Raw genomic sequence first — 20,340 nt, forward strand, 5'->3', positions numbered from 1 at the left:
GGTCAGCGAGGCGGGCCGTCAGTCTGCGGGGGTCTGCGGGGCCGAGATGTCCGGTGTGCAGGTAAGTGATGAGTGCAAGTGTGGAGAGGTTAGTGTGTGAAGTGAGTGTACAGTGTTTTTAATAAGTTTTACTTACCTTTACTTCTTCCTCCAGGCTTCATCCCTTCAGGTCTCAGGAGTCCCTCATCTCACCGGCACAGAAAGCAGAATGGCCGCTGAACTGTCAAAAGCTGCAGCCTTCTGCTTTCAGTTCAGGAGAGATCAAGTGAGCCTGAGTGGAAGGGCTCAACTTAGAGGACAGATTATCAGTGTTTGACCGCTTCACAGAGCTGTCAAACGCTGACATTTCATCTGGCAAAAGCTCTTGACAGATGAAACGTCACTCGCTGACATCACCTGTAATTGGCTTTCCCTTAATTGGCCTGCTAAGGCCACTGGGCGGGCTTAACAAGGTCAAGCAAGGGAAAATAGCGTGGGTTGGCCACAATTCGATAGAGGCGGGACTAAAACCTGACAAGTGGGAGTCCCGCCTCCAAAAGCTCCCCATTGAGAAAATCCAGCCCAATATTGCCATAGATGGATTTATTGTGGGGCAAAATGTAAGAGATATTAATATCTCTCCCAAGGTATGATGTTGTCTGTCCTTACAGCGCTGCAGAGATAGTGAGTGATTTTAACACATCAATTAAATACTGTGAATGTTAGCCAATGCTGAGACTCGTACCCATAACTGTAATGTTGCAACTGCCATTTATTACTGCTACTGAGCTGTTTAGAAAGTGCCTTTTAAGAGAGCATCTGTTACATAATCTTTAATAAAGACAGCAAAGAAATGGTCCTCAAATGCTTATTAGAAAACATCACAACACTTCTACCCATTGACAGACACAATTATGAGGTTTTGAGGCAACATTATAAGAATGAATCTTATGCGCAAAATCAGTAACCATTCAACACACAGAATTCAATCCACACCATCCTGTAACCTGGCAACAACGAGCAACACACAATGGAATTAGAAGGTTGAGTTCTGGAGGTACAATATTAAAAGGATGAAGGTTAGTTATGACCCCAACTGGGTGGCAGTGTGGTTTAGAACTGTTTTATATACATCTGAAGCTTAAATTGCAATCCAATTGGAATCTAACGGGATGAAACTCTCCGCTCTCTGCTGGCTGTAAGGATCCTGTGCAAAATGGATTTGAACAGTCTCAAGCTGGTTCCTCGTGGCTGTGGGTCCAAAGCGTCTGCAATTTGACATTAATTTGACATTTTCATCCAGAAAGACCATGAAGAGAAATGAAAACTGTAAATTGGTCCAGTGGTTGGTGTGCTGCCAAGGTTTGGGGATACGGCATGCTCTTTGGCCAAGAGGGAACTTCATTTCTCAGTGAACAGTGTTTTTTCTTTATCTGGAAGTGCTTAATCCTGCCACCTGGTGGCAAAAGTGGACAAGTCTTCTTCTTAGGCAGTCCCTCGGAACCGAGGATGACTTGCTTCCACATTAAAAATGAGTTCGCGGGTGACTGATGAGTCCAATGCGGGACCTACAGTCTCTGTCACAGGTGGGGCAGACGGTGGTTGAAGGGGCAGGTGGGTGGGGTGCTTGGGTTGACGTGCGCTCCTTGCGCTGCCTGTGCTTTGCTCCCGGCGAAGAGACTCGAGGTGTTCGGCGCCTTCTCGGATGCTTCTCCTCCACTTTGTGCGATCTTGGGCCAGGGATTTCCAGGTGTCGGTGGGGATGTTACACTTTTTCAAGGAGGCTTTGAGGGTGTCCTTGAAGTGTTTCCACTGCCCACCTGGAGCTCTCTTGCCGTGCCGGAGCTCCGAGTAGAGCGCTTGTTTTGGGAGTCTCGTATCGGGCATGCGGACAATGTGACCCGTCCATCGGAGCTGATCGAGCGTGGTTAAAGCTTCGATGCTGGGGATGTTGGCTTGAGCAAGAACACTGACGTTGGTGCGCCTATCCTGCCAATGGATTTGCAGGATCTTGCGGAGGCAGCGTTGGTGGTACCTCTCCAGTGCTTTGAGGTGCCTGCTGTACATGGACCATGTCTCTGAGGCATACAGCAGGGCAGGTATCACTGCTGCTCTGTAGACCATGGCCTAGAAATTCAGTTTCTTGCACCAGCCGTTAGCGCCTTAAGAGAAGTGAATTTCGGGCGCTATGCGTGTAGCGTCCGGGCGCAGCGCGATCTGCGCCTCGCCCCAAATTAAGTAGACATTTAGCGCCGGCGCAAAGTTTAGCGCGCGCTCACCTGCGCGCGCAGAAAATGACATCATATCCTCGTGCAACGCCCTTTGCGCGCCCCGATCCAGAACTTCAGTGGGACCGCCCCATTGTGCAGCCGGCGGCCCGCACGCTTGTTTAGTGGAACGCAACAGAGCCGACGCGGGACCCGGGGAGCGTAAATTAAAGGGCACTTACCCTGCACTATAAAGGGCAGGCATTTTGCAGCAAACACTCTTGTGCAATGGATTTCTGGAGAGAGACCAAGGAAGACAGCTTTCTGGTTTGGGCCAACACTAGCTCAGGTATTTTTGGCTTCAGGCCAGAGCGTTGCAAGTGGCCTCTTGTATATTTGACTGTTTGGCAGCATATTATGGGGGCTGCATGGGGTGCCAACGCTGAGTTTCAGCGTCATGTCCATAGGGCTCGCAGATGCGGTGTGAGAGGGGCAGCCCTGGCTAGACGCAGAGGGGGCAACAGGCGTCGGCAACATAGGCCTTACCCAGTCAGGGCATACCACCAGCAGCGCACCTACCTCAACATGAGTGGCGCGCGATGTGTAAAAAGGCTGAGATTCCGAAAGGAGGTGGTTGGAGAGATCTGCCATCTGCTTCGCAGAGATCTGCGTCCAAAGCTCAGGAGCAGGACGTCTCTGTCGGTGGAGGCGAAGGTGACGGTGGCCTTGAACTTCTATGCCACCGGCTCCTTCCAATCCGCTGCTGGGGACATTGCTAACATATCCCAGTTTGCCGTGCATTGCTGCATCCGCCAGGTGACCGATGCCCTTTTCAGAAGGAGACGCCAATTCATCTCCTTCCCCATGGCCCTGGAGAGGCAGCATCAGCGTGCACTGGGATTTGCAAGATTCGTGGCCTTCCCCTTGGTGCAGGGCGCCATTGACTGTACGCATGTGGCTTTGCGGGCACCTGTGGAGCATGCCGAGGATTACCGCAACCGGAAGGGCTACCATTCCCTCAATGTGCAACTGGTGTGTGACCACAAGCAGCGCATCCTAGCTGTCAATGCCCGCTTTCCAGGCAGCAGCCACGATGCCTTTATCCTGCGGCAGACAACTGTGCGTGACATGTTCGAGGCACAGCCTCCCCCAAGAGGATGGCTTCTCGGGGACAAAGGCTATCCTTTGTGTACCTGGCTCATGACCCTGCTCCGCGCGCCCAGGACCCCTGCTGAAGAGGCATACAACGAGAGTCATCAAGCGAGCAGGAACATAATCGAGCAAACAATTGGCGTCCTCAAGCAGCGGTTCCGCTGCCTGGATCATTCCGGCGGATCTCTGCAGTATTCCCCGGACCGAGTGTCCCAATTCGTCGTTGTTTGCTGCATGCTGCACAACCTGGCTCTCCGCAGGACTCAGGCACTGCCACCTCACGTTGGACCACCACCTCAGGAGAAGGAGCAGGAGGAGCATGAGGAGGAGGAGCAGGAGGAGGAGGAGTACCATCCCAGGAGGGAGCGAGAAGGTCCAAGGGCCGTCCGTCGGCGGCTTATTGAACGTCACTTCTAAGCCCCCTGTCAGGGAATGCCTTGTGGCCATGAAGGAACATGAACGCAGCCGCTCCGCAAGCCCTCAGCCGGCGAAGGCAACAAACACTTACAGCAACAAACATGGACACTCTCTGAATAAAGAGAAATCTTTATTTTAGACCAATGAAACCCCTTCACACATGAAACCCAGAAACATTCAACGGCCCCAAAAAACAGTACATCAAATGACTCACTCCCACAACCTGGGGAGGAATAACTGAACATTTGTTCAAAAATGGCTTTCAACCTCGGCCTTAACCCAAAAAACATCCCCAGAAACAAAACAACCATCCCCAAAAGAAACATAGGCATCGCCATATAAAATAACACTTGGCCACACCGTCTACTTATGGGACCGCGAGGGCGAGACCTTGTCGAGCCTTTTGGGGCCCCTGCCCGGCCTGCTGCTCCTCCGCAAGCTCTGCCCAGTGGCTGCTGCGAGGCTGGGGAAAGGCTCCTGAGGGTTAGATGTCCTTCCGGCAGATGCCCTTGGGGGGCGGCCTAGACGGGGTTTGCCCCTCAAGGGGCCGGCTGGTGATTGGCGCAGCTGTGCCTGGCCAACATCATTCGCAGCCGCTTGCCGTTGAGGCGCCACTGGGGGAGTGGCGGTGACGGCTGGAGGAATGTGTGCAATCTGGCGGATGGTCGGCACTCTGGCACTCGCACGGGCCCGCACTGCAGCATGCGCACCAATCTGCCGAAGGGCAGCCCGCTGTGCTGCTGCAGCGCGGCGGGTGTCCAGGCGATGCCTGGCTGACGCAGCGTGTGTGGCAGCAGTCAGTGCCCCTGTTGCCCTGGTCTGCGACCGCAACAGAGCAGCCACTGTCTGGACGGCATCACTGATCAGCCGGCCACTCGCGGCATGTGAGGCCCCAAACTCGCGCACACTACTAGCCAGGGACTCGATGGCCTCAGGCATCCATGCCACTAACCCCATCAGCTCGGTGTGCCGGCGATCCGAATCCTGGGCCATTTGATCGAGGTGGCGCACCTCCTCTGAGTTGAACGTGGCCGGACTGGAGTCCGGACTCTCCCGCTGGGGAGCAGGGGGCAGAACTGGCTGACCCTTGCCACGTTGCCGGCGGCGACTGGGCCCAGCAACTGCACTCCCCTCCGATCCTTCCCCCCTCTGGGGGGGAAGGCCGCGGACCAACCGCAGCCCTCCTGGGTTGCTGGACGCCACTGGTCCCAGCAGCTCCACTCCCCTCCGACACTTCCTCCAGGCTCTACTCCAGGGAAGATGTGTCCACTACTTCGGCATCTGCAGCCGCACCTGACTGCTGCCCTGATGGTCCGCCTTCCTGTTCCTCCTCCTCCTCCTCCTCGGAGGGGCTGTCACTGTCAGCTTCAGGGAGCTCCTCGTCACCAGCTGAAAGCAGGAAGGCACAAGAGTAGCTTTAGACTGAGGAGAGGGCGTCAGCGAGGGAGGCATGACTGGTGGCATTCAGCGCATTGGTCGGACAATGGCAAAGGAGGTAGATCGGATGCGCAAGTGCGACGAGAGAGGTCCAAAAGGTGATGTCCATACCATTGTGGCCCAGAAGAGGGTCGGCATCTCCACAGGCGACGGGCCCAATCACCCGGGGTCCCATGAGGCAATTCACGCGCTCCTCCAGGGGAGTGAGCTCCTGGATCTGGGGGCGGCCTCCCCTGGTCTGCTCCTGGTGCCTTCGGTTGTTGGCAAGTTTTGCCTGCAAGAGAAAGGATGGCCTGTAAGTACGGTGTGTAGCCCTGATGTGGTGTGCACTGCCTCCCATGGTGGAATAGCTTGGCCAGTGTGTAGCCCTGATGTGGTGTGCACTGCCTCCCATGGTGGAATAGCTTGGCCAGTGTGTAGCCCTGATGTGGTGTGCGCTGCCTCCCATGGTGGAATAGCTTGGCCAGTGTGTAGCCCTGATGTGGTGTGCGCTGCCTCCCATGGTGGAATAGCTTGGCCAGTGTGTAGCCCTGATGTGGTGTGCACTGCCTCCCATGGTGTAAAGTGCAGAATGTGCAATTGATGTTCATGACTGTCCCAAAGCTGCTGGCTGAGGGCTGGCCATTAGGGCTTTCAGGTCCCTTTGCCCATCATGTCAGGTGTACATGCAAGGATGAGGAGGAGACTGGAAAGGGTACTCACCCTGACAATCCTGGTCAGGTCATTAAACTTCTTCCGGCATTGGACATTGTCCCTGGGGGCATCGCCGGTGGCCGACACCCAGCGGGCGACCTCCCTCCAGGCTTTCCTATAGACGCTGGTGGGAGGCTTCCTGCCAGTGTCCGGGAACAAGATGTGCTGTCTCTTCTCCAAGGCCCTCACCATCACCTTCAAGTCATGGGCTGAGAAGCGCAGGGCACGCTCACGGGCCTTCTGTACCGTTGCCATGGCTCCTTCTGATCACCAGCAGTGTTCAGGCCTAGCTGGAAGGCTGCAGTGTGCAGGCCGTTGCAGCAGAGCAAGTCGACCCTTCCCCCTTTAAGAGCTGGCCGGCGCCACGGTGTCTGCTGTCAATCAAGAAATGACCGCACCTGCGCTGCGCCCGGCCTCGGCGCTATCCCTCAGCACCGCCGGCTTAGCGCCTAAAGATAGGCGTGCATCGCCAGTTTTAGCGCTCAAGCAACCTCTTAGGGTGAAGCTACTGAATATCGGCGAAGTGCCATCGACTTTGCGCCGGGCGCAAACTTTAGCGCCCGCCCGACTTTACCGCCCCAAAAGTGGCTATACTGAATTTCTAGACCCATGAGCTTAGTGCCAGGTTTGAGGTCCTGGTCTTCAAACACTCTCTTCCTCAGGTGACCGAAGGCTGCACTGGCACACTGAAGGCGGTGTTGGACTTCGTCGTCGACGTCTGCCCTTGTTGACAGTAGGCTCCCGAGGTATGAAAAGTGGTCCACGTTGTCCAAGGCCTTGTCGTGGATTTTGATAATTGGGGGGCAGTACTGTGTGGCGGGGGCAGTTTGGTAGAGGACCTTTGTCTTACGAATGTTTAGTGCAAGGCCCATGCTCTCATACGCTTTGGTGAAGGTGTTGATGATGGTTTGGAGTTCGACCTCCGAGTGAGCGCAGACGCAAGCATTGTCTGCGTACTGTAATTCGATGACAGAGGATGGGACGACCTTGGATCTGGAGTGGAGGCAGCGGAGGTTGAACAATTTCCCGTTTGTTCTGTAAATTAGCTCTACTCCAGTGGGGAGCTTACTGAGGGTGAGATGGAGCACTGCAGCAAGGAAGATTGAGATGAGCGTTGATGCGATGACATCGCCTTGCTTGACCCCAGTTCGTACGTGAATTGGGTCTGTGGTGGAACCATTGGTCAGGATCACAGCTTACATTTCATCGTGAAGCAGGCGGAGGATAGTGACAAACTTTTGAGGGCAGCCGAATTTGAGGAAGACACTCCATAATCCCTCACGGTTGACAGTGTCGAAGGCCTTTGTGAGATCAAAGAAGGCCATGTACAGCAGTTGGTGCTATTCCCTGCATTTCTCTTGTAATTGACGTGCGGTGAAGATCATGTCCATTGTGCCCCTTAGTGAGCGGAATCCGCATTGCGACTCTGGGAGGAGCTCTTCGGCCACTGGGAGAAGGCGATTGAGGAGGATTCTTGCGATGACTTTCCCTGCGGCAGACAGCAGGGAAACTCCTCTGTAATTACCACAATTGGACTTGTCACCTTTCTTGAAGATGGTCACAATTACAGAGTCTCTGAAATCCCCTGGCAATGCTCTCCTCCTTCCAGATAAGAGAAATGAGTTCATGAATTCGCGCCAGTAGTGCTTCTCTGCCATGCTTTAGTGCCTCGGCAGGGATTCCATCTGCTCCTGAGGCCTTGTTCTTCTTCAGTTGTCGGATGGCCTTTTCAACCACATGCCGGGCTGGGGTTGTGCTGAGGTGGTGGCGGGTAGCATGCTGTGGGATGGAGTTGAGGACACTCGTGTCGAAGACAGAGTCTCGGTTAAGAAGATCTTCGAAGTGCTCCTTCCAGCAGGCACTGACTGCCTCTCTGTCCTTGATGAGTACCTCTCTGTTCTTGGCCCGCAGTGGGGAAGGGCCTTGGGTGCTTGGGCCGTAGATGGTCTTGACTGCACTAAAGAATCCACGCACGTCGTGGTTGTCGGCTAGCTGCTGGATCTCCTGCGCTTTCTCCACCCACCATCTGTTCTTTAGGTCGTGAGTTTGTTGTTGGATCTCGGCCTTCAAGCTTCTGTAGAGCTGCTTTCTTGCTCTCGAGTTCTGTTGCGGTTTCCAGATCAGGAATGCCTTGCACTTGTGGTTTATTAGCTCCTGGATCTCCTGGTCGTTCTCGTCGAACCAGACTTGGTGTTTCCTGGTCGAGTGACCGAGTGTCTCTTCACAGGCGCTGATTATGGAGGCCTTGAGTGCAGACCAGGCGCTGTGGGCACTCTGTGTCTCTGCATCACTGGGAGTCGTCAGGTTGTTTGTGAGGCGCAGACTGAATAGGGCTTTCGTAGCGGGATCTTTGAGTGCTCCAGCGTAGATTTTCCTGCGGCATTGTTTCCGTTGCCGCCGTTGTTTTGGGGCTACATTGATGATGACAGAGCGGATTAGGCGGTGGTCTGTCCAGCAGTCATCAGCTCCTGTCATGGTGCGGGTGATGCGGACGTCATTGCGGTCCCTTGCTCGGACGACAACGTAGTCCAGCAGATGCCAGTGCTTGGAACGAGGGTGCTGCCATGGAGCCTTGTACTTGTCCCTCCTCTAGTATTCTATTCCTCACTGGCAGCCCCCTCAGCACCCTTCATGAGTGTAAGAAATCACCGTAAAGCATGCATTCGGGAGAAAAAACAGAAAATGAATGTTTATATTGAAAAGTATATAAAGAGAGCTCTCAATTTCTCACCCCCATCCCAGAACACTTGTGAGAATTACGGAAGTCCCTTAGTCAACATGGAAATGTATAGGCAAGGGTGCTCCTTTCCAGTTGGGACTGAAGAGAGGGAATTTTACTCTCATCTATATTGCATTGCACCTGATCTATGAGTGTTCAGTGCTGATGCTGGGGGCTGAATATGAGAAAGTGTTCCATTCTCCAGTACTAACATCCCTTCCCTACATGAGCATGAAATTCGTCAGCTAAAAAAAGTAGATACATTAAAAAAACGACACTATCGATAAATTATGTAATCAGCAGTATTAGCAGAAAACTGCAGACAGATAAGAACACTGTTAGAAAATTGATTTGGCTAATTTGGTCCTTTGGAAATCACATACACGCTCTCTAAATGAAATGAGACAGATTATAAAGCACAGAATCATTGTATAAAGATTATTGCATTCATCATCATAGGCACCATATTACAATAACATTCTTCTGAGTGTTCTGAGGTCAATGGCTTCATTATGTTACAAAAAGTTTTTCCTCAAAAGCGCTGATTAATGTTCGGAATGCAACTTTGAGGAAGGTAATAATTGAGATGGTTGCATAAAAGCAGAATGAGAGGAAGCTCCCTAAATACCATTAGTGGTCAGATCTGTGTCATCACCTTCTGAGGGCTTAATGCATTGGATTACACTTTAAATGGTTTTAGCAGCACATATTATTAAACAATAACTACATTATGGCCTATTTAGTTTTGGGAAAAACCATTATAGAGTTATAATGATGAGTTCTGTTCTCCCCCTGAAAACTCTTCAGTTAGTTATTCTGCAACTAAATACTGTACACAAAAGCTATTCGCAAATGTACATGAAGCCTTAACTCACCATTTTAAAGTAAGCGTGAGAGAGTTGTGTAAGTTCTGAGTCTGTAATTACTAAGCTTCTGAACTGGCAGTTATGTCGCAAGCTACGTTTTGAAAGGCTTATGTGACTTGTAACCGTTTTTTGTGGTGGCCAATTTCCTATGGCCCCTGCCGCAATCGCCAATTATTGTAAGTGGTTTCGCCCCCACCTGTAGCGAGCACGCAAACCCCCTTACTACAAGTTCTGGACGCTAGGGATTACTGAGGACAGATTTGAACACGGACAGCGTTTTTGAGCTCACCCGTACTGTGTTTATTAAGGTTAACAAAAATCACTCCACTTGCATACAGTACAAGCGGTGTGAACACAACAGTACAGTTTAAAACAGTACAACCCTGACTAGTCCAACAAGCCCCTGCCATGCTGACTTACCATAGCCAAAAAACACCCTCCCATGAACTAATCTATCACAGGACCCTTTCAACGTACAGACTTTCCTGATTCACGTCCCCGTAGCTTAATTCATAAAATTGTCACACTGTATATCCCAACCAAACCATACATCAAATCTTACCCCAGGGTCCTGTATCTTACACTTTATGCAACAAATCACATCACAGTCACAGGTATATATACAAACAGACAGTCAACTCTGGGCTATTCTTTAATCAAAGCTTGCCACCGATTTCGGAGTGTTTTACTTCGCTTTCTGCATGATAACCGGAGAAGGTAAAACACTAACACACATTGAACTACTACAATCACATAAGAAATCACACGATTCCCTGGGGGAATCTTGATATTCAGACCGATGTCCCACCATGGCGGAGAAACCAGGGCCTAGAAATTCAGTAGCGTTCGCCAGCCGTTAACGCCTTAAGAGGGGTAGATTTCCAGCGCTAGGCACTTAACGCCCGGGCGCAGTCCGATCTGCGCCTACGCCCAACTTCAGTTGACATTTAGCGCCGGCGCAAAGTGTTTGTGCCCGCTCAGCTGCGCGCGCAGCTTATGACGTCATTTCGTCGTGCAACGCTGTTTGTGCGCCCCAAACCGGAAATTCAGTGGCGCCCGCCCAATGTGGGCGTGGTGCTGTTAAGAACTGTGAACTGGAATGCAGCAGAGGCCCTGCGGGCCTCGGGAAGCGCTAATTAAAGGGCACTTAGACTGAACTATAAAGGCCAGCCATTTTGCTGCAATGACTTTAGTGCTTTGGATTTCTGGACAGAGACCAAGGAACAGACCTTACTGATTTGGGACAACAGAGAAGAGGTATTTTTGGCTTCTGGCCAGAGCTTGGAAATTAGACTCATTGTGATTTCACTGTTTGCAAGTTTATTATGGGGGCTGCATGGGGTTCCAACCCTCAGTTCCAGCATTATGTGTGAAGGGCTCGCAGACGCTGTGTGAGAGGGCCAGCCATGCCTAGACGCAGAGGGGCCATCAGGCGTCAGCAACGTAGGCCTTACCCACTCAGGGAATACCGGCAGCAGGTGTCCTATCTCACCATGACTGCCGCGCATTGTGTTAAGAGGCTGCGCTTCAGAAGGGAGGTGGTTGCAGAGATCTGCCAGCTGCTTCACAGAGATCTGCGTCCACAGCTGATGTGCAGGACGTCTCTGTTGGTGGAAGTGAAGGTCACGGTGGCTCTGAACTTTTATGCAAGCAGCTCCTTCCAAGCCGCTGCTGGGGACATAGCGAACATCTCCCAGTTCGCCGTGCATCGCTGCATCCGACAGGTCACCGATGCCGTTTTCACAAGGAGACACCAATTCATCTCCTTCCCCATGACCCTAGAGAGGCAGGGGCAGCGTGCAGTTGGATTTGCCAGGATCGCCGACTTCCCCATGGTGCAGGGCGCCATTGACTGCACGCATGTGGCTATGCGGGCACCTATCGACAATGCCGAGGATTACCGCAACCGGAAGGGCTACCATTCCCTCAATGTACAGCTGGTGTGTGACCACAGGCAGCGCATCCTAGCTGTCAATGCCCGCTTTCCAGGAAGCAGCCACGATGCATTTATCCTGCGCCAGACTACTGTGGCTGACATGTTCCAGGCACAGCCTCCACCAAGGGGATGGCTTATTGGGGACAAGGGCTACCCTTTGTGTACATGGCTCATGACCCCGCTCCGCGCGCCCAGGACCCCTGCGGAGGAGGCATACAACGAAAGCCATCAAGCCACAAGGAACATCATAGAGCAAACGATTGGTGTCCTCAAGCAATGGTTCCGCTGCCTGGATCGTTCCGGCGGATCTCTACAGTATTCGCCGGATAGAGTCTCCCAGTTCGTCGTCGTTTGCTGCATGCTGCACAACCTGGCTATCCGCAGGACTCAGGCACTGCCACCTCGCGTTGGACCACCACCTCAGGAGGATGAGCAGGAGGACCATGAGGAGGAGGAGGAGGAGGAGGAGTACCAGCCCAGGAGGGAGCCACAAGGTCCAAGGGCCATCCGCCGGCGGCTTATTGAACGACACTTCTAGGCCCCCTGTCAGGGAATGGCTTGTGGCAATGAACGCACCTGAATGCAGCCGCTCCGCAAGCCCTCAGCCGGTTAACGCAACAACCACTTGAAACATGACACCTGGACAAGCTGAATAAATAAAAAGCTTTATTTAACAAACTCAGGGCCCTTCCCACATGAAACAGGAAAACAGACAAGACCCCCAAAAAACAGTCAAAAACATATCTCACTCCCACAACCTGGGGAGGAATAACAAAAATTGTCCTTCCAATTGGCCTTCATCATCGGCCTTACCAAAATAAGCCCCCCCCCCTCCAGAACACAAACACCCCCATATAAAAAAAAGTTGGCAACACACTCTACTTGGTGTGCCGAGAGGGCGAGTCCTTGTGCAGGCTTCTCCGGCCCCTGCCCGACCTGTTGCTCCGCCTCAACCTGGGCCCTGTGGGTGTTGCAAGGCTGGGGGAAGGCTCCTGAGGGGCACAATGCGTGATGGCAGATGCCCTTGGGGGTTGGCCTAGACGAGGTCCGGCCCTGGAGGGGCGGGCTGCTGACTGCTGCAGCTGTGGCTGGCCAGCGTCAGTCTCTCCAGCAGCTCGTCACACCTTGGCTGGGGGAGTGGCAATGGCGGCTGCAGCAATGGGGGCAAGCTGGCTGATGCCAGGCGCTCGCTGGTCGCCAGAGACACTGGCACTCGGCCAGCCTGGCACTGCAGCAAGCGCTGCAATCTGGTGAAGGCCAGACCGCTGTGCTGCAGCAGGGCGGCGGGTGCCCTGGCGATGCTTCCGTGACACAGCGAGTGTGGCAGAAGTGAGTGCGCGAACTGCCCTGGTCTGTGCCCGCATCAGATCAGCCAGTGTCTGGACGGCACCACTCATGAACTCGCGACTCGCGTCCTGTGCTGCCGCGAGTTGCTCGACACCCCTGGCCTGTGCTGCTGCGAGTTGCTCGACACCCCTGGCCTGTGAGTCCCCGAAATTGGCCACACTATGAGCCAGGGACTCAATGGCCTGAGGCAACTGTCCCACAACCCCCATGAACTCGTTGTGGCGCCGCTCCGAGGCCGCGGACATTTCATCAAGGAGGCGCACCTCCTGGGCGAGGACCGTCTCCGGACTGGAGGGCGGACTCTCCCTCTGGGGAGAAGGTCGCCGAGCTGCCCGACCCTTCCCGCGTGCCTGGACGCCACTGGGCCCAGCAACTGCCCTCCCCTGCAACACTTCCCCCCTCTGGGGAGAAGGCCGCTGTGCTGCCCGACCCTTCCCGCGTGCCTGGACGCCACTGGGCCCAGCAACTGCCCTCCCCTGCAACACTTCCCCCCTCTGGGGAGAAGGCAGCCGTGCTGCCCGACCCTTCCCACGTGCCTGGACGCCACTGGGCCCAGGAGCTACACCCCCCTGCAACACTTCCCCCTGGCTCTCCTCCAGGCAAGACGTGTCCCCTCCATTGCCATCCCCTGGCGCGGATGAGGGTTCCCCCGATGTGCCGCCTTCCTCTTGGTCCTCGTCGTCCTCCTCTTCCGAGGGACTGGCACTCTCAGCTTCAGGGACCTCCTCCTCACCAGCTGAAAGCAGGAAGGCACAAGAGTAGCTTTAGAGTGAGGACAGGGCGTCAGCGAGGGAGGCATGAGTGGTGCCATTATGCGCATTGGTGGGACAGTGGCAAAGGATGTAGATCTGAAGCGCAAGGGGAACCAGAGAGGTCCAAACGGTCATGTCCTTACCATTGGGTCCCAGCACAGGGTCGGCATCTCCAATAGCAACGGGGCCAGTCACCCGGCCACGCACGAGTCGAGCCACGCTCTCCTCCAGCTGACTGAGCTGCTGGAACTGGGGACGGCCTCCCCCGGTGACAGTCTGGCTCTTCAAATTCCGCGCCAGCTTGGCCTGCAAGAGAAAGGACGGCCTCTAAGTACAGTGTGGTGCCCTGTTGTTGTGTGCACTGCCTCCCATGGTCGAATAGCTTGGCCAGTGTGTTAAGTGCAGAGAGTGCTATTGATGATCATGCCAGTGCCATAGCTGCGGGAGGAGGGCTGGCCATTAGGCCTTTGAGGTCCCTTTGCCCATAATGTGAGGTGCACATGCAAGGATGTGGAGGACACTGGAAAGGGTACTCACCCTGACCAACCGACTGAGGTCGTTGTACTTCTTGCGGCATTGGTCAGCAGTCCTGGGGACATCGCTGTTGGCTGACACCCTCAGGGCGATTTCCCTCCAGGCTCTCCTGTACTGCCTCCTGGGAGCCTTCTTGCCACTGTCCGGGCACAAGATCTCTCTGTTCTTTTCCAACCCCCTAAGCAGCACCCTCAAAGCATGCTCTGAGAAGCGCTGCGCTCGTTCACGGGCCTTCTGCATGGCTTCAGGCGCTATTTGGGTCCACCAGCAGTGTTCAGGCCTAGCTGCAGGGCTCCACTATCCAGGGCGTGGCTGCAGACAAAGTCGACCCTTCCCCCTTTAAGAGCTGGCCGGCGTCAAGGTGTCTGCTGTCAATCAAAACATGACCGCACCTGCGCTGCGCCTGGCCTCGGCGTTATCAGTCCGCACCGCCGGCTTAGCGCCTAAAGATAGGAGTGCAACGCCAGTTTCAGCGCTCGCCCAAACTCCTTGGCCAAAGCTACTGAATTTCGGCGAAGTGGCCTCCACTTTCCGGCGGGCGCTAACTTTAGCGCCCGCCCGACTTTACCGCCCCAAAAGTGGCTATACTGAATTTCTAGGCCCAGTTCTTTTATCTCATTCCCCATTTCCCTATTCCGTTGCTCAAGGGTATAGAAATGCTTTTGGGAGAGTTCAACTTCCTTTATTAATTTAGTGAGGTGTTCGGGCAGAGGAGGAATTTCATACCCGAACCGTGTTACGTATTGCTACAGGTCCTGTACTGTGTCGTTCACCGTGAGGTGTACCGTGGTGGGCTCTGGAATGGGAATGATGCGCTCTTGAGCCACCTGAACTTCTGTGCAGGGTTTGAAGCAGAAAGTCTTATCGGTGACCGGGCACCAAGTGTTGTTGTGCACCCGGTACTGGTCCACGCTTGTCGTGACGCAGTACGCCCCTCTGCCCACATATGCTACCTGGGGTGGAACGTGGCTTTGAGCCATTGATGCACTATCAATTGCTACAAAAGACTGGAGATTGAGAAAGTAATAAACAGGCTTTTATTACCAAAGAACAGAGCATGCCTCTTGTGGTTGCCTGGTATCCAAAAGGGCTGGAGGCTTCTGAGCAGCGACCTTTATACCCAGCCATGAGGGTGGAGCCAGGGGCGGAGTCAGCTGAGGCATGCACAGACAAGTACAACAATATGCAAGAGTGAACAACAGTACTAACAGTGAACAACAATACTAACAACAGTGGTTTACCACATTCACCCCTTGTTTAGAATTGAGTCCGGCGGGGTGAAGTGCACTAAAAATTCGTGTACTGAAGTCTATCAGGAGGCCTTGTAAGCCGTCCTGAGCGTCGCAGCAGCGGCGGTGATGGTGCAGCATCCAATGGTGAACCCGGTGTCTCGTTCAGAGGAGGTGTAGCAGGTGGCGGACCCTGGGGCTGCTGCATGCCGTCTACAGGGGTCAGAGCATGGGTAATGGGAGGTAGCAATGGTGGTCTCTCAGAGGCACCCGAAGGTGCGAGGTCTCGTGCGGGGACTGTGTCCTGGGGGTAGGCAGGAGTAGCGGTGGGTGGCGAAGAGGGTGTTTCAGGAGCACCTGCAGGTGCGAGGTCTCGAATGGAGACTGTGTCCTCCCGCCCGTCCGGGTACACCACGTAAGCATACTGCGGGTTGGCGTGGAGGAGGCTCACCCTCTCGACCAGGGGGTCCGCCTTATGGGTCCTCACGTGCTTCCGCAGTAGGACGGGACCTGGAGAAGTCAGCCATGTTGGTAGCGAAATCCCCGACGTGGACTTCCTGGGGAAGGAGAACATTCTCTCGTGAGGAGTGGCATTGGTGGGTGTACAGAGCAGCGACCGAATGGAATGGAGCGCCGCAGGGAGGACCTCCTGCCAGCGGGAGGTCGGAAGGCCCTTAGATTTTAAGTTTAAAAGGACTGCCTTCCAGACTGTCGCATTCTCCCTTTCCACCTGGCCGTTACCCCGGGGGTTGTAGCTGGTGGTCCTGCTTGTAGCAATGCCTCTCGCGAGCAGGTACTGCCGAAGTTCGTCGCTCATAAAAGATGAGCCCCTGTCGCTATGGATATAGCTAGGGAAACCGAACAAGGCGAAGAGGTCATTCAGACATTTAATGACCGTGGTACTGGTCATGTCCGAGCAAGGGATGGCAAACGGGAAACGGGAGTACTCATCAATTATATTGAGGAAGTACACATTGCGGTCAGAGGAGGGGAGGGGCCCTTTAAAATCGATGCTCAGCCGCTCGAAGGGGCGCGTGGCTTTGATCAGGCTCGCTCTGTCTGGCCTATAAAAATGCGGCTTGCACTCGGCACAGATCTGGCAGTTCCTGGTCATGGTCCTGACCTCCTCGATGGAGTAGGGCAGGTTACGGGATTTGATAAAATGGAAGAACCTGGTGACCCCCGGGTGGCAGAGGTCATTGTGGAGGGTCTGTAGCCTATCAACCTGCGCGTTGGCGCACGTACCACGTGATAGGGCATCTGGGGGCTCATTGAGTTTCCCGGGCCGGTACAAGATATCGTAATTGTAGGTGGAGAGTTCGATTCTCCACCTTAAGATCTTGTCATTCTTGATTTTGCCCCGCTGCTTATTATGAAACATAAAAGCCACTGAACGCTGGTCAGTGAGCAGGGTAAATCGTTTTCCGGCCAGGTAATGCCGCCAATGTCGCACGGCTTCCACAATGGCCTGGGCCTCCTTTTCGACAGAGGAGTGTCGAATCTCGGGGCCCTGGAGGGTCCTTGAGAAAAAGGCCACGGGTCTCCCCGCCTGGTTAAGGGTTGCAGCTAGGGCAAAGTCGGATGCGTCGCTCTCCACTTGAAAAGGAAGGGACTCATCCACAGCGTGCATTGTGGCCTTCGCAATGTCTCCTTTTATGAGAGTGAAGGCTGCACAGGCCTCTGCTGTCAGGGGGAAGGAGGCGGACTTGATGAGGGGTCGGGCTTTATCCGCATAGTTGGGCACCCACTGAGCATAGTAAGAGAAAAACCCCAGGCATCTCTTCAGTGCTTTCTGGCAGTGGGGGAGGGGGAGCTCCATAAGGGGGCGCATTCTATCGGGGTCTGGGCCGATGACTCCGTTCTCCACTACGCAGCCAAGAATAGCGAGGCGCGTAGTACGAAACATACATTTGTCTTTGTTGTATGTGAGATTCAGCCGCTGGGCCGTCCGGAGGAATTTCTCTAGATTAACGTCGTGGTCCTGCTGGTCGTGGCCGCAGATGGTGACGTTGTCTAGATATGGGAAAGTGGCCTGGAGCGCGTTCTGGTCAACCATCCGGTCCATCTCCCGTTGGAAGACAGAAACTCCGTTGGTGACGCCGAAGGGAACTCTGAGAAAGTGATAGAGCCGACCGTCAGCTTCAAAAGCTGTGTACTGGCGGTCCTCAGCCCTGATGGGGAGCTGGTGGTATGCCGACTTCAGATCAATCGTCGAGAACACCCGGTATTGTGCTATCTGATTGACCATGTCAGATATGCGGGGGAGTGGGTATGCATCTAGTTGGGTGTAGCGATTGATCGTCTGGCTGTAGTCAATAACTAGGCGCTGTTTTTCGCCAGTCTTCACTACCACCACTTGTGCTCGCCATGGGCTGGTGCTACTTTCAATAATCCCTTCCTTCAGGAGTCTCGCTACCTCGGATTTAATGAAGCTCCTATCCCCAACACTGTAACGCCTGCTTTTGGTAGCGATGGGCTTACAGTCGCGGGTGAGGTTAGCGAACAAGGAGGGGGGGGGGACTTTAAGGGTGGAGAGGCTGCAAATGGTGCACGGCGGGCGATTTAAAAGCTGCTGGCTGCAGACTGTGTGTGGGGGGAGGGGTCCGTCATACGCTAATGTGACACTCTTAAGGTGGCACTGAAAATCCAACCCCAGTAGAACGGCAGCGCAGAGATGGGGCAGGACCAGAAGTTTAAAATTTTTGTATTCTGTGCCCCTTACTGAAAGGGTCACTACACAGTAGCCACCGACGTCCGCTGACTGGGCTTTGGAAGCCAAAGAGATCCGATGGCGCGTCGGCAGGACCGGGAGAGAGTAACTGCGCACCGTGTCGGGGTGGATAAAGCTCTCCGTGCTCCCGCTGTCAAAAAGGCAGGTAGTGGCGCGGCCGTTTACCGTAATATCCATCATGGACCTGGACAGTTGATGAGGGAGAGATTGGTCCAGCGTCACGGAGGCCAGCGTATGGTCGAGCGAGTCGATGTGGTCGTCAGATGAGGCGGTGGTTGAGTCCGGCTCCCCCGTGGTTGAAGTCGGAGGCGTCCAAGATGGCGGACAAAATGGCGGCGCCCACGGTCCCGATCCCCACGCGGCTGGGGGAGCCCAAGATGGCGGACAAGATGGCTGCGCCCACGGTTCGCACGCAGCGCTGCTGGCGTTAGCGGTCTTCCCTTTGCAGGCGCTAACGTAGTGACCTTTCTTCCCGCAGCCGGAGCAGGTAGCATTCTTCGCGGGGCAGCGTGCTCTAGGGTGTTTAGCTTGGCCACAAAAATAGCATTTTTGTGCCTTGGACATCGCTGCAGCAGTCGGAGGTGGCGGTCCCATGGCCCAAGATTGCGGCGTCCACGGCGCGGGGCGATGAGGGGAGAAAGCGTCCATATTTCTGTGGGCCGCGTCGAGCGAGAGCGCGAGGGACACTGCCTTTGTCAGGTCTATTTCACCCTTCTCCAGCAGCCTCTGCCGGGAGTAGTCGGACCTTAGACCCGCAACGAAAGCGTCTCGTATCAATCCCTCCGCATGTGCCGCGGCCGATACTTCCTTGCAGTCGCAGCCGCGTCCGAGTACCCGCAGTGCCCGTAGGAAGGCTTCCACCGATTCCCCGGGCTGCTGTCTGCGAGATCTTAAAAGGTGCCTGGCATAGACCGTGTTAACCGGGCGTGCATACTGCCCTTTCAGTAGGTCGATAGCCGCCGCGTAGGTCGTCGCATCTTGGATTAAAGTATAGACTTGGTGGCTCACCTTCGAGGCCAGGATTTTCAGTTTATTTTCATCAAGAGTCACGGTCGAGGCTTCCAGATACGCCTCAAAGCAACGCAGCCATTGTGCGAATTTAGTCGACGAACCCGCTTCTTGGGGGTCTAGGTCCAGGCATGTTGGTCTGAGGGCTCGCAGCAGCGCCTGCTGCTCAGCGTTTTGCGCCATCGGTTGATCAGCATCCGCAGCCAACATTTAACTTTGGTAATAAAATTGATGCACTATCAATTGCTACAAAAGACTGGAGATTGAGAAAGTAATAAACAGGCTTTTATTACCAAAGAACAGAGCATGCCTCTTGTGGTTGCCTGGTATCCAAAAGGGCTGGAGGCTTCTGAGCAGCGACCTTTATACCCAGCCATGAGGGTGGAGCCAGGGGCGGAGTCAGCTGAGGCATGCACAGACAAGTACAACAATATGCAAGAGTGAACAACAGTACTAACAGTGAACAACAATACTAACAACAGTGGTTTACCACAGCCATCACCTCCATGGTGCAATTAATGGGCTCCGCACCCTCTGATTCAAACCTGCACACCAGCCGATTAAACGCATTCAAATGCTGAGGACACAACACCACGTGCGCGCCCCTGCTTTGGCATCCATTGAGGTCAGTGCTGGTCATGGCATTCTCCCACTTTACAACAAATGGTGGGGCCCCATGATGTCGCACGTGCACGCCATCCCTTAGGACACCAATATTCTCTACTCGGTATACCGGCGCTGGCCGCGGTGACCCGCCCATTACCGGCATCCGGAGTACAATCCCCATTACAGTGTGGTTGGACTGGCCACAGTCAACTGGGACTGGGTATGCCTCTGAGGCCAGTCGGAGTTGGCACAGGCTCATTAAATTTTAGTGCAGTGAGGTGCTGGTTGCTGACCCACGAAGGGACGCGACCTTGCTGTAGGTCCTCCAAATTACTGCGCCCTTCGTTCAGCAGCCACGCACCGTACAACACACACGCATCGTTTTTCGCTGCCTGCGCCGAGGCATTCTGATCCTCCCTGATCAAACTATTGATCGTCTGAGCGTGTGCCTCCAGCTCGGCTATGACTTCCTTTAAATGTATCATCATAGCCTGATCCTCCCGTAACTCCGGCCCCTCTAGCTCGTTACCCTCCCGCAGTATCTTTCGCAGCTGGTCCCTTAAGGTGTTGACCTGCATCTGCAACTGTGCATCGTCCATACTGTTGATAATGGACGTGCCCATGCTGAAGGCTGTAGCCGCATCATTAAATACCCCCTGTCTATATCTCCCCGAACCAATGCGATGGTTTACCGTTAAATCGTACAGACTTTCCCGATTCACGTCCC

The 20,340-nt window shown here is 54.3% G+C and overlaps 1 pseudogene; it reads right to left on the reverse strand.

Moving 5' to 3' along the window:
* Positions 1-1,120: 1,120 nt before the first annotated feature.
* LOC147116446 (uncharacterized) lies at positions 1,121-20,101 on the reverse strand (annotated as a pseudogene).
* Between the last annotated feature and the right edge of the window lie 239 nt (positions 20,102-20,340).

The sequence above is a fragment of the Somniosus microcephalus genome, chromosome 6 (genome assembly GCF_052327205.1).
Source record: "Somniosus microcephalus isolate GS21.2 chromosome 6, FLI_Smic_1.0, whole genome shotgun sequence".
Lineage (NCBI taxonomy): Eukaryota > Metazoa > Chordata > Chondrichthyes > Squaliformes > Somniosidae > Somniosus > Somniosus microcephalus.